The sequence below is a fragment of the Pagrus major genome, chromosome 7 (assembly GCF_040436345.1).
Source record: "Pagrus major chromosome 7, Pma_NU_1.0".
Lineage (NCBI taxonomy): Eukaryota > Metazoa > Chordata > Actinopteri > Spariformes > Sparidae > Pagrus > Pagrus major.
Window position 1 is genome coordinate 16,791,768 of NC_133221.1, and position 12,455 is coordinate 16,804,222.

Sequence of the window (12,455 nt, forward strand, 5' to 3'; positions counted from 1 at the left end):
GTGTGCATGTGTGTTACGAGTATGTACTTGGCCAGCATTTAGCCTGTTTGGGTATCTGCCTCATGAACTCAAACCAGGCCCCATAAAGGCAGCGCAATCTGTCTGCGAGCGCTGAGAGAAGAGAGAAGAATAAAAAAGAGATGTGTGAGAAAAAGAAGGAAGAGAGTAGTACGCATGTAACTTTTGTATTCCCTCAGGAGGACACAAAAATTAAGTTTTAAATGAGTTTCAAGCCACCCAACCCAAGTGAAGAATCCTATATAGGCACAATAAACTGCAGTTGCACTGTTATTTAGCACATATGTCATGAAACTAAGAAAGAAAGAACTAAAGAGTACTGAGAGAGAGAGAGACTCACAGCCTTTTAAAATAGAACCCTGTAACTTTACTCTCCCCAAACACAATAATGAATTAATAAAAGAGTTGGCGCCAGCGTTTTTTAATGAGTCACATCAGCCCGGCAGCTTTTTACAGAGCCATTTATGTTTTATGTTGGGTCCTGTGGTAGGCTCACTTCGCCAGCCCGTCTGGGGCTATAAGGGGATAAGGGGAATTTGGAGTGACCTCATCCCCTGTTAGCCAGGGCCAAATGGGCATGGAGGGCCTCCCCACTTCCCCTGAGCCTGGGGGGCACACAGGAGGCAGCAGGCGGCCAGGCAGGCGAGGAGCACCAGGGCCAGCAATGGGTGGGTTCACGGCTGCTGCTGCCGCTGGGACTTTCCATCATTCCCTAAGAGGTGCACTGTAGCAGTTTAAATTTACTTTGGTTGTTTCTGTAAATAGTGGAGTGTCAGACCTCACAGTAGTTTGTCATGTTAAAGCCGGCTCATTGGTTACACTCGAGATAATCCGTTGATTTTATCGGCACAAAACGGCGTGTTGCAAATGAAATGAAATCAATCAAGCCGACAATTTGGAGACAGCGCTACAAGATGAGGCACGCTTAGAGAGAAGGGGATTCTCTTGTTTGCTAAAGAGATTTTCAGCGAGAAAACAGAGCAGAGCGAAGGATAGAGTGTGCGTAGTAAAGACACAGAGAGAGAGAACAGTTCCCACAGATTGAATGTCTGTCAAACAAAGGGTATCAAATCCTCTGTGAGCAAAACAACAATTGTGCCTTAAACGTTGTGACGGAGTGAGGCCCCTCAGGCAATAAGAACTGCAGTCAAACATAACAAATAAATCACGGCATCTCAGGAAGCTCTGCACCACACAACCAAGAAAGGCAGTGGGTTTTTTTTTAGTCAGCACAAGAAACCACAGGTGATTACTCGGCGTATATGAGCAGGATTCTGGGTGCCATGGCTGCCCCGGGTTGGACGTTTCTTTCTACAGTAGAAGTAAACACAAAGAATCTACACAACTGTGTGCATTGATGTTATAACTCTTTGTGTGTATTTGCATTTGAAGTCAAATTTTCTCACTCTCCTCTCTCTGGGAACTACTTTTTGTTTCACATTTCACTTCACACATTTTTCTTTGGGTTTCCTGAACTCCATAGAAGCAATTTTCAGACATTTCCTGAGAGGTAAAATAAAAATATGTGTCAATCAGTCCAGAGTAGAGCAGCAAGTCAAAACCTCCACTGGAAGGACTGAACTGTAAATTCACAGCCTGGAGATAAATGAACTGTACCATGTATCCTGGCAGGGAAAGCTTGGCAGAATCACAGAGTCCTCTCGCTATTTTTCCACCTCTGACTTGCCCACTCCTGTTCATTTTCTGACAGAAAACCAGGCATGTCTTCCAGGCACCGTCCTCAGATTGTCAACATCATGAAGTGATTTATGTCCAGTCACTTTGTAAAGGAAATGACTTGAAGCAGAGAGGGTTATGTTTAAGTTTTGGGTCGTGGGTGAAGTCATACTACCACAGCAGTTAAACAGTGATTTTACAGTCCATGTGTCCTAACTGAGTTGACAGACTGGCTTTTCCAACCGCTCGGAGCAAAATGAATATTTAGTGTCATCCTGGCTGCTTAACATGCTCACAGAGAGACATTTAGCAACTGCTGGTGGATTCAGAGCTGTCAAAGACGAATTAAAATGTCCATATTGAAACTGGATCAGGGTTATCTGATCTTGTTGCTGGCGTCAGCAGTATTGTGGCAGTGAAAACAATATCCTCAACACTATTATCTGATGCAAAGCTGACAGCTCCCAGTCTTTCAACAAGTGGCTGCCTAATGGCTCTGAGAAAGACAGCCAGTGACAGACGGTCCAAACAAACCTGCATTCCACCGCCACAAACTTGTTTGACATCTGCCTCACACAAACAAGTATTTGCTTACAGAAACAATGCAGAGTAGCACCTCTGTATAATCGTTTGTCACTTAAAGAAGTATTGTTTTGTGACAGCTGCCACTGGGGAGTGTCATTATGCAACCCTTGTTTTTCTATCTATAAATCATCAAACATTAATTCCCAAACCTTTTTTTTTTGTTCTTTCTTTTCTTTGTTTAAACGTAATGTCACAAAACAGGCTGTGTTGACTTGCAGTGGTGGAGAGAAGTATGGAAAGAGTGAGAGCTCGCAGTGAGACATAAAACACTTTGTGACATGATGAAGTCATCCTGACAGCTTGCTGTTTCCATGATGTGGTAGAGCTCTTTGGAGTGCTCAACATGGAGACTCCAGCAGTGGGTCCAGCAAAACAAGAAAACACACCACAACAGGAAAAGGCAAAGACAGATGATGGCAAGACATTTTGAGAAATAAAGAGAGTGTCAGAGAGACAGGAAATAAAGCAATAGAAGAAAGTTCCAAGATGGCGCCTCCTCTAGACTTTACAGTTGGTTCTACTAATACGTCTTGTTTTGTAATTACTGAGAGGATTACACAGGCGGCAGTGAAGGTGTTTCCCTCCCTCAATGCGGGGAGAAAACAAACCTCTCTCTGTATAAAGAGATGCATAATGGATGGGTTTCACCACCACCGCTTTTAGCCTCGGGAGTCAAAGGATCACTCAGACACAAGCAGGCCCAAACACACACATGCAAGTACAACGCGCAAAATGACACACACGTCCACGCTAGTTGAACTTTGTGCCAAAAGATCTTTTAATGAGGGCTCGGCGGCAGCCTGGAAATGTAAATCCTCACAATCAGAGCGGCACACCTGCAAAAATAGACATAGGAAATGGTGTCCAGATAGTTTCCTTGTTAATTATAGTGTGGTAGCAGAGAGCCCCTCGATTCCCCTAAAACCACCTGTCTAACCCCTCCCAACTACTTCACCTTAATTGCTATAGAAATTCCAGAGAGAGACAGGTATCAACAACTCCCAGATTTACTGCTCAAAGTCATGTCACACAGAAGGATTTTGCAATACATAAGCTTTTATGAGTTAACTTTTGTTTCAGCAGATCCCACATAAGATCAGATTTATCTACACCTGAAAGGATTTATCACATAACACACCTGGTTTCGCAATTTGGTATAAAAAAAAAAAATCAATGTCAAATGGAAACATTCTTAACACTTTTGTAACAACTTTGATGGTTTACAAGAAGAATGATTCTCACAAATGAAATAGTAATTATTCATTGTTATTATTTGTCCTGTTTTTTGATGACATTTAAGTTTTGGATCCACACCAAACATGTCAAAATGGCATATATGACTGAAAAAATACCACTAATCTCACTGATTTAGTGATATAAAATAAACTCTTTTGGGCTTTTGTTCCAAAGAAGTTACTTCCATGGACATATGGTACATTTTACCAGTATAATAAGCTGATCTGCACTGATAGATGATACAGTACAAGAACATCTGCTGCTTCATGTGTAAATATTTACGACAATAAAAAAAATGGAAGAACGTTTTTGATGAGGCCGATAAAGCTGACATGCAGCGACACATTTGGATCATATAACAGCAAGCATACATAATAATTGATTCCAAACGTTCCCTGAAGACGAGCAAAATGCAGTGACTGAACACCATGAAGGTAAAGCTGCTCTGTATGGCGGCCTGTCCTTGATAAAGACCAATGGGCGGTGCTAGGAGGGTGCAGTGATATTACTCTGCCTCAATGATTAGCCCTGTTTCTTCTACTCCAGATGTCACCGACTCAAACTGATTGACCAGATGACAGCGGAGGGCGACAAAGATATCGCTGGCCTTCGAGCTGACGTCCCTCACTCAGCCGTGTGGGTGTTTTTTCAATTCACTTCAATCAAACTGTCCCTCACACTTATGTCAGGTCCACCAGGGGATATAAGCAGTGGACAGCAGGTGCAGATTCAAGGCAGTCCAGCTGCAGCGGCTTGCCTACTGACCAATCACTGCTGGAGTAATAAACCAAAGCTCCGCTCTGACATCAGGTCCCTGATCTTCATCTGATATCCAAATCACACAACACTAAGCGCACTGTGTTACACATGGCTGTAACAAGTGGAACCTGTTAACCTAGCACATATGCCAGCATCAATAAATAATCTACGCTGACACACTGCTAACTACGGGAACACAATGAATAAACTTCCATGTAAACTAAGACCAGAGTTTCAGACACACCTCACTCCACAGGAATTAGCCTCGGCTGTGTAAAAAGGTGGAAAACAATGCTTCTCTTCTTTAAGTGCTCATATGTTGGTTATAAAAACGAAACAGGTCAAGGACTGGTGACTCCTCTGGTGAATACACATTCATACACATCAAACACATGCAAGCCATGTACACACTAACACACACACATATGCTAATAATAAAGAGCTCCACAGGCACTGAGTAACACTTGAAACACTCACTAATAAGCACATATGTGCACACAGGCACATGCAGGCACACTCACACATGCTCGAGTCTGTTTTCATATAAACTCAGTGTCACTCTCACATTATTAAAGCAGAGAGAAACTATAACACTGCACGCAAACAAACGTGTGTTCGGAGGTTTAAGTGTTTACACATGAAAATCTGCTCAGGTTTCAGGGAAACAGTGATTAACTGTCTCAAAGCCTCTCAAGTGTTTTGCACACTTAGTCTCTGTCTTCAATTAAAACTGTCGACACAAAAAAATGCAGTCTCTCTCTCTCTCTTTCTTTCTTTCTTTCTTTCTTCCTTTCTCTGTGTTAACAGAGCTAGAAAAAGAAAAAAAGAGGAAAAAAAAACAATGGCTAAGTTACTGATTCCAAACTTTTTAAGTATGAATTACTCACCGGCTCTGGTGTTGATGAGGCAGACGGACAGATGGAGTAGCTGACGGAACGGACTGATGAGCAGAGCTGGCCGGGGAAAAGCAGAAAAGATGTGTGTACGTTCATCAGAGTCCTTCTGACAGCAAAGACAGAGTAGCAGTGAGCCTCTCTCTCTCCCTCACTCCCCCTCTTCCACTCTCTCCTCCTCCTCTCTCAATCTCTACCTCTTAAAAATCACTCTTTCACTCCCCAAACACAGGCGCACACTCACTCTCTCACTCACTAAGAAATAATTATACTCTCTGATTCATAAAGCCTTTCTTTGTCACGTGACCCAACACTTCAAATATACAGCACATTTTTTCACAAGCCACGAAACGCCTGGAGGGAAGAAAAAGGCCCAGAGAGCTTAAGTTTCTGTTTTTAATTCTCTCTCCCTTCTTTGTCTCTCGGGTGAATTCTTTTTCTCTCCTTCATCTGCTTGGCTAAAGGGTCGGTTTACCTACAAACTGTTTGTGCATGTGGAAATGCAGAGCCATGTCGTGATCTTAGATCATTCCTGTTTAATCAATAAATTCAGTGTTTTAATAGGAGAGGATGTTTGGATATCCTGAACAACACAGATTATAATGTTTTGATCCGGCACAGATGCGTTTTTTTAACGGCAAGCCAATAGGTTAATTCTGCCAAGAAAGTCTAAGTAGTTTCACCTACTCTTTTATTCACAGTGTGATCAATTTATTGAATAATCAAAAAGGAATTTTGTCCTACCTGCCCGCTCAGACATGTAGTGTATGTGCTGTTTTTGTGCAACATGATTTGTTTTTGGCATCGTGTTTTACTGCTCTTCATGTCTCTGTGACAATTTTCCATCGCAGTGATAATAAATCACAACTATTATTATCATTCCTGATGCTACTACTACTCTTAGAACTTAATACTAAAGAGAGAAAAAAGGAAGTATAAGGGCCCTTGTGAAAGTAATTAGGGGAGTTTTGGACACCGAGAGAAACTATTCTCATTGAGGATAAATGAAAACCAGAATTTGGCTTTGAAAGCTGGAAATCTAACATTTTTCAGGATACACAACATCTGTCCACATCCTGCCAAACATTATGCAGTTAGAAATATTTTTAAATCAAGATTATTCTTCAGGAAACAAAACCCTGCAGATTTCTGTACCTAAATCACCTCAAAATGAAACTAATGGTGGCACATCAGCTGAAGGGAAGTCCCGTGTGAGATGGCAGAACTGTGCAACAGCGGCGGCGGCAGCAGCAGCAGCGACAGATTTGGGTGTGCCCCTGAACGTGCCCCTCTCTCCATATGAGATCATATGTTTCAGATCTGTGTTTATGTGTTTGTGGTTCTGGGCGTGTGCCCTGTTTTTCTGAATGTAATGTTTCTCAAGTTGTTTTGGTTGCGAGGAGCACCTCAAACCTCAGAACTGGGAGGGAGAGGCACACCTCAACGGGCACCTCAACGGGCACTTTGACCTCAGCAGACGAGCACAGATAAACTTCACTTTCTGAAGGGGAAAAAAGTCAAAGTAAATACATGCAGGCTTCTTTAACACTCAAATAACAAACCTAATTAATGTCAAAGTCAAGTAAGTTCAGCGAGCATTTACTAAATAACCAACTTATACATGCACTACTTATTTTAAAACTCCATCTAAAATGATGCCCTTTAGGCATATTGGCCATGCTTCACTTCACGTTCTCCCAAATCTCACAGTCTGCCAACCAATGCAGCACTTGGGTCTTCCCAGATACCTTCACATTTAAGACTTGCTCTAACTGCTGCTTACCACAGTAACTGGCCTGATGCTGGCAGAGATCTTATCCCCACATACACAGACCCCAATATGTCTCGAGGATAAAGACAAGCCATCATAATAAGAAAAACTTTTGTACCCAGCCTCGCTCTCGTTTGCTTCCGATCTTTACGGCCACATATGGTCTGCAGACGCCTACTGAAATGTTCTTTCATACGTTTTTCGATGTGGATTTGCTTGTACATAATCAGGCTGAATGAATGGATAAGCAGTGAGAGGCGCTGTTGCCTTTTAGCAGAAACCTTATATTCAGGAAGCACAGATCTGAGCCATACTGCAAAAAGCACTTCGGCTGATCCTTATCTCGTTTACATTTGATTTATGTGTTGCTTATGAGGCCACTAAAGCTAACAGAAATCCCTTAACTGTTTACATAGCAGCACTAAATCAGCAATTGTGTAAAATGAAACAAGAAGGTAAACACAGCCGTAGGACGCTGCAAAGACTAACTCCGTATCAGCTGTTAGAGTGACTGCAAAGTGTGAATTTCAAGCCATCAAGTGCGATGCTGTCAGGCTGACTGAGGCCATGCATTTGTGTCAGAATGTGCAGTCAAGTGCATGATGATGGTCGTGTGTGTGTGTGTGTGTGTGTCAGTGCGCGGGGCATGCTGTGGTCCTTATTAAATTATGACAGCGAGCTTGAGCAGGGGGTGTGTTGAGGCTTCGCGTATGCGCACGTCTGCACTTCTGAATGTGTGTGAGTGTGCTTGTGCCTGTGTGCATGGATGAGTATGCGTAGGCAGTAGCAGCGAGAAGGTCAGAGGTTACTAGTGTTTGTGTTTCAGTGTCAGTGAAGTGTGCTTCAGGCAGAGATTTATGATCATTGTGTCTGGGAGGCTGCAGAGTGGGGGATAATGAAGATAGATCAGGGTGCTATCTCTCTCTCAGGGCACCACTGGAAACATGGCCTATGGCCCCCTCCGTTCTCGTGTCATTAACTTCAGCCTGTGACATCATAACGCACTGCCCTGACATCAATCCTAACACAGCGCGCTCTGACAAAAAGTCGAAACGCGCAGAGGCCATTCCTCACAGGAAGCCATCCGGCAAACACAGGCATTGTTCAGCCTGAAGCTTTCGCAGCTTCTCTGGGTGTGTTTATGAAGATATGAAATATTCATGGAAACATCGTACTCAGTCGTGTGTTTCCACTTTGAATTCAACGTATTTGCATTCACGGAGCCATGGAGTAGAGGCCCGGGGCTCGCTGGCAGAGGAAAGGCAGCGAAGGCAGAAAGGAAAGAGGAAAGGGGGGATGATGGAGGGAGAAAGAGAGGGAGGAAGTGAGGTTAGAGGGGTTAAAGAGAGATGGGGAGAGAGGGGGCGAAAAGAGGGCTAGTGGTACAGGGAATGTGAGAGAAAGGGGTGTGAAAAAGAAAGGCAGAGGTAAGGAAAACTGGAGGGTGTGATGGAGAGAGGAGAGAGGGGGTTGATGGGATTGGTGGTGGGGAGGTGAGAAGGGGCGCAGGGAGCTGGTGCCTGTGGCGGCAGGTTTTAATCAGTAACAAGATGCCTGCAATGAGATCACTATTTCCCCACGTTCAGATTGATGTCATGTGAAGTTGGGTGCCACACTGAGACAGGCGGGGGACCGACGCACACACCCCACTCTAGAGTCATTTGCAGAAACACGCTCATACGCACACACGCACAACACACAAATATACACTTGCTCGCACTCTCTTGGTTACAGACTTAAACACACATCCTGTGAAATGAAGGAGCTCATTCATCCCGCCTGGCAAAGTGTGCTCATTTAGAGTCCAACCGCCTTGAAGTAAAAACATACACGGAGGAATACTACTCGCAGGAAAATGAGCTACTCATGGCAAAGGAGAAATGTATGTGTTAGGGACTGAAGGGCATATACCACTATGTGCTCTTCTAACAAAAACAAATGAGCACAAAGCTTGGAACAGAGAATAGAGCCAAAAGCTTTTTTACTGCAGAAGAAACGAAGGGAAAAAGAGAGAAGAGGGGGGGAGAGAAAATAAAAAGAGGAGTGTGCATATTTTGGGGTGCATTCAGAGGCCGTCCACACAGCTACCAGCGTGTGTGCCAGCACATGAGCGCTCTGCCTATTCCCAAACATGTGTGTCCAATGAAAGGTGAACGGCTCTCCTGTCTATACTTTCCTCAAAAATCAGCCATGATGTCACCGTGAACCCATCTTGAACCCACCTCTGTCAAAAAGCATTACTCCAGCCCTCCCTCTCTCTGCCTCATTTTCTGTTCCACCTCTCCCTCCTTCACGCTCCACTCCTGCCTCTCGAATTCTTCACTGAGCTCCCATTCTTTCTCCTCTTTTTCATATTTCCGTATTCTTCAACATTTCCCCTCTCCCGTCCATGTCTCCTCTCTCTCTCTCTCTCTCCCTCTCCCTCTGAAGCACACAAACTCTTCTTCTTCGTTTTTTTTGTTTTGTTTTTTTGTTTTGTTTTTGGCAAGCGTGGTCTAATTGAATCACCAAAAAGCACGGTCTTTTGCCAAAAATGCCAGGATGTTCTGATTATCATAAACTTTGTTTAAGCTGTGGTTTTTAGAAAGAAAATGCTCTGAGTGCATCAGGGAAAAGCCCAAAAAATAAAAAGCAGGAAAGAAAAAAGAATGAGGAATAGAGGGGGAGAATGCAAATGAAAGAGGGGAGAGGGAAAGAGAGAGAACACTGGGGAAGAGAGGGGTGGTGGGGGCAGCGAGAAGGCAGCCAGAGAGCCACATATGGAAGTGATTCTGTAATTACTGCAAATCTGTGAGCTCAAAAGGAAAGGTCTTCTTTTCCATGCCTCCTTCCCTGCACATAAAACTGCCCTTGTGAGAAAGCTGGGCACTAAATACTGAGCAGGAAACATGAAAAAACTAAGTTTTTATTTGCTTTTTGCCTTTTGGCAGGAGGGGTTGGTATATAAATATGTATATGGTATATGTCTCGCACGCTGAGGTCTGCTTTTGCTATTTTTCTGCACAGATGAAGAAGAAGAAGAAGAAAGGAAAAAAACAATCTGCCGATCATGAGGCTAATTCCACACAGTCTACTCCTGGAAAATTTTCTGCATTCTTTGCTCATTTGCTTTGCTTTCCTGAGCTTAATCAACCGTCCTGGAAGCTAATCTAAAACAAACTGGGAGGATCAGCCTTGGAATAAACTAAAGTCTCTCATCAGCCACACACCTTACTGGCATCCTTCACACAGAGCACACATTCAACAAGGTGTGTGTGTGTGTGTGTGTGTGTGTGAGAGAGAGAGAGAGAGAGAGAGAGAGAGAGAGAGAGAGAGAGAGAGAGAGAGAGAGAGAGGGAGGGAGGGAGGGAGGGAGGGGGCGGTTATGGGATGGGTGACACATACAGACAGACAAACAGACGGTGATGAAGACTGTCTTTTAAGCCTCGGGCGGTTCACTGCTTTGCAGGTGTGTATGTTGGCAGCGACTTCTGTTCTGCTCAGCCCCCCAAAACAACCCCAGCAGCCTGTAATTATCTCGTGCCCTGCCATAACGTGTTCTCATGATGAGTGCGTGAGTCTTACACACACATACAGTAAACACACCCGGACTGACGCTGCGTTTATTCTTAGACACGTCCAATTAATCACGGCAGGAGATGTTTTATGTAAAGCACACAGTCCTACCTTCTTCTTCTTCTTCTTCTTCTTCTTCCTCTTCTTCGCCTAGAGTAGCCTCGGCTCCAAACGCGAGCGCGCTCCCGCAGAAGTTTGAAACCTAAACAGTGGATGACACGCCGAAGTTTTCTGTGAAAGACACAAAAACAAAGTCATGGACAGTCTTCAGGGGGGACTCCTCTGGGGTATGACAGCACAGCAGCTCGTTAAGATCACGCCATTTGGTCTCACGCCTCAGAGATCATTTCAGTCATTTGTCAGATTACCTTCGTTTGTTGCCAGTCCGACACCGTGTCCCGCAGCTCGGGCAGGGGCGTTGATGGGAGCTACCGTGCGTGACGATTTCTGGCGCGGTGACTCCCTCTAGTGACGGCGAGGAGGACTGCAGCACACATCCTGTCGATGAGGGGATTGAGTTTTAAGCGTCATTAAAATCATTTCTCAAAAATCTACATTCACAATAGTTTACAAACAAAAAACAAACAAAATGCAAATTAAATTACATTACAATTGAGTAACACGTCAGCAAAAGTGATGTCTAAGTCCTTCAAACAGAAGAGTGTTTTGAAAGGTATCCAAATCGTCCATTTTTCACATAATATTAATGTCTCTAACTAGACATTTAACGACCAGTAAAGTCACACCTCTGTCCTCTTTCCAATCTTTTTTCCTACTTAAATAAGCTGTCAACGTTGCCTGACCAAAGAGGAAATTCAGCAGTCGACCTTTTTTTTTCTTCTTTTTTACCACAATAAAAAACAAATATAAACATCTGTTCAGTGAAACGCTCTCCAAAAGAGGTCAATAAAATACTAAGTGATCCAACAAGGGACATTATTCTAGAAAAATGTAAGGTAAGAAGGAAAATAAGGCCCCCAGAAAACTGTTTGAAGCTAGAAAGATGGCAGGGTCCGCCAAATATAAACAAAGTAAAACAGTATGAAATTGTGAAGTTTGTTTATTCAGTCACAAAAATGAATAAAGTTTGTCTATTCAGTTTGTTTAGGCATAAAAAAAATCATCCAATGAAGATTAAAATTTCTTCCCCAAAATGACATAGTGCACCTTTAAATAAATTGTCAACTTTGCCTGACCAGAGAGGAAACTCAGCAGTCAACGTTTTCTTCGTTTTCGTCTTCTTCTTCTTCTTCTTCTTCTTCTTCTTTTTACCATAATAAAAAGCAAATATAAACATCTGTTCAGTGAAACACTCTCCAAAAGAGGTGTCAATGAGGATGAGATGAGATGGAACACAACATAGAAACACTTAAAGGGGCACTATGTCGTTTTGGAGAAGAAATTCAAACTCAGAATTATAATATTTTGCAATATTACTGAGGTAACAAAACAATGACTTAACTTAACCATAACTGAATAAACAAGCTGTTCTCAGGGGAAAATAAGGTCCCCAGAACACTGTTTGAAGCTAGAAAGGTGGCAGGGTCCGCCAAATATAAACAAAGTAAAACAGTATGAATTTGTGTTGTCCTTTAAGGTCAGTTTGTTTCTTCAGTCATGAAAACAGAGACTTTGTTTATTTAGTTTGTTTAGGCATAAAAAAAACAGTCAATGAAGATCTTTCTCTTCTGATTGAGTTTCTTCCCTAAAACTTCACAGTGCATCTTTAAAGGTGCAATATGTAAATTAATTGGTCATCTGTCCAAGCGTGGTCACTCCAAACAAATAGGTGCAGCATATCACCAAAGTAATCGCTAACTAAACTACAAACTTTAGCTGCCATTAGCTAGTAAGCTCAGTTTGGGGTGGTATTATGAGACAAGACAGGCTGGGGCTAGCTGGTTAGCATGCTAACCTCAGTAGATATCCGTGCAATACAACACATAGATGTCTCCATCATG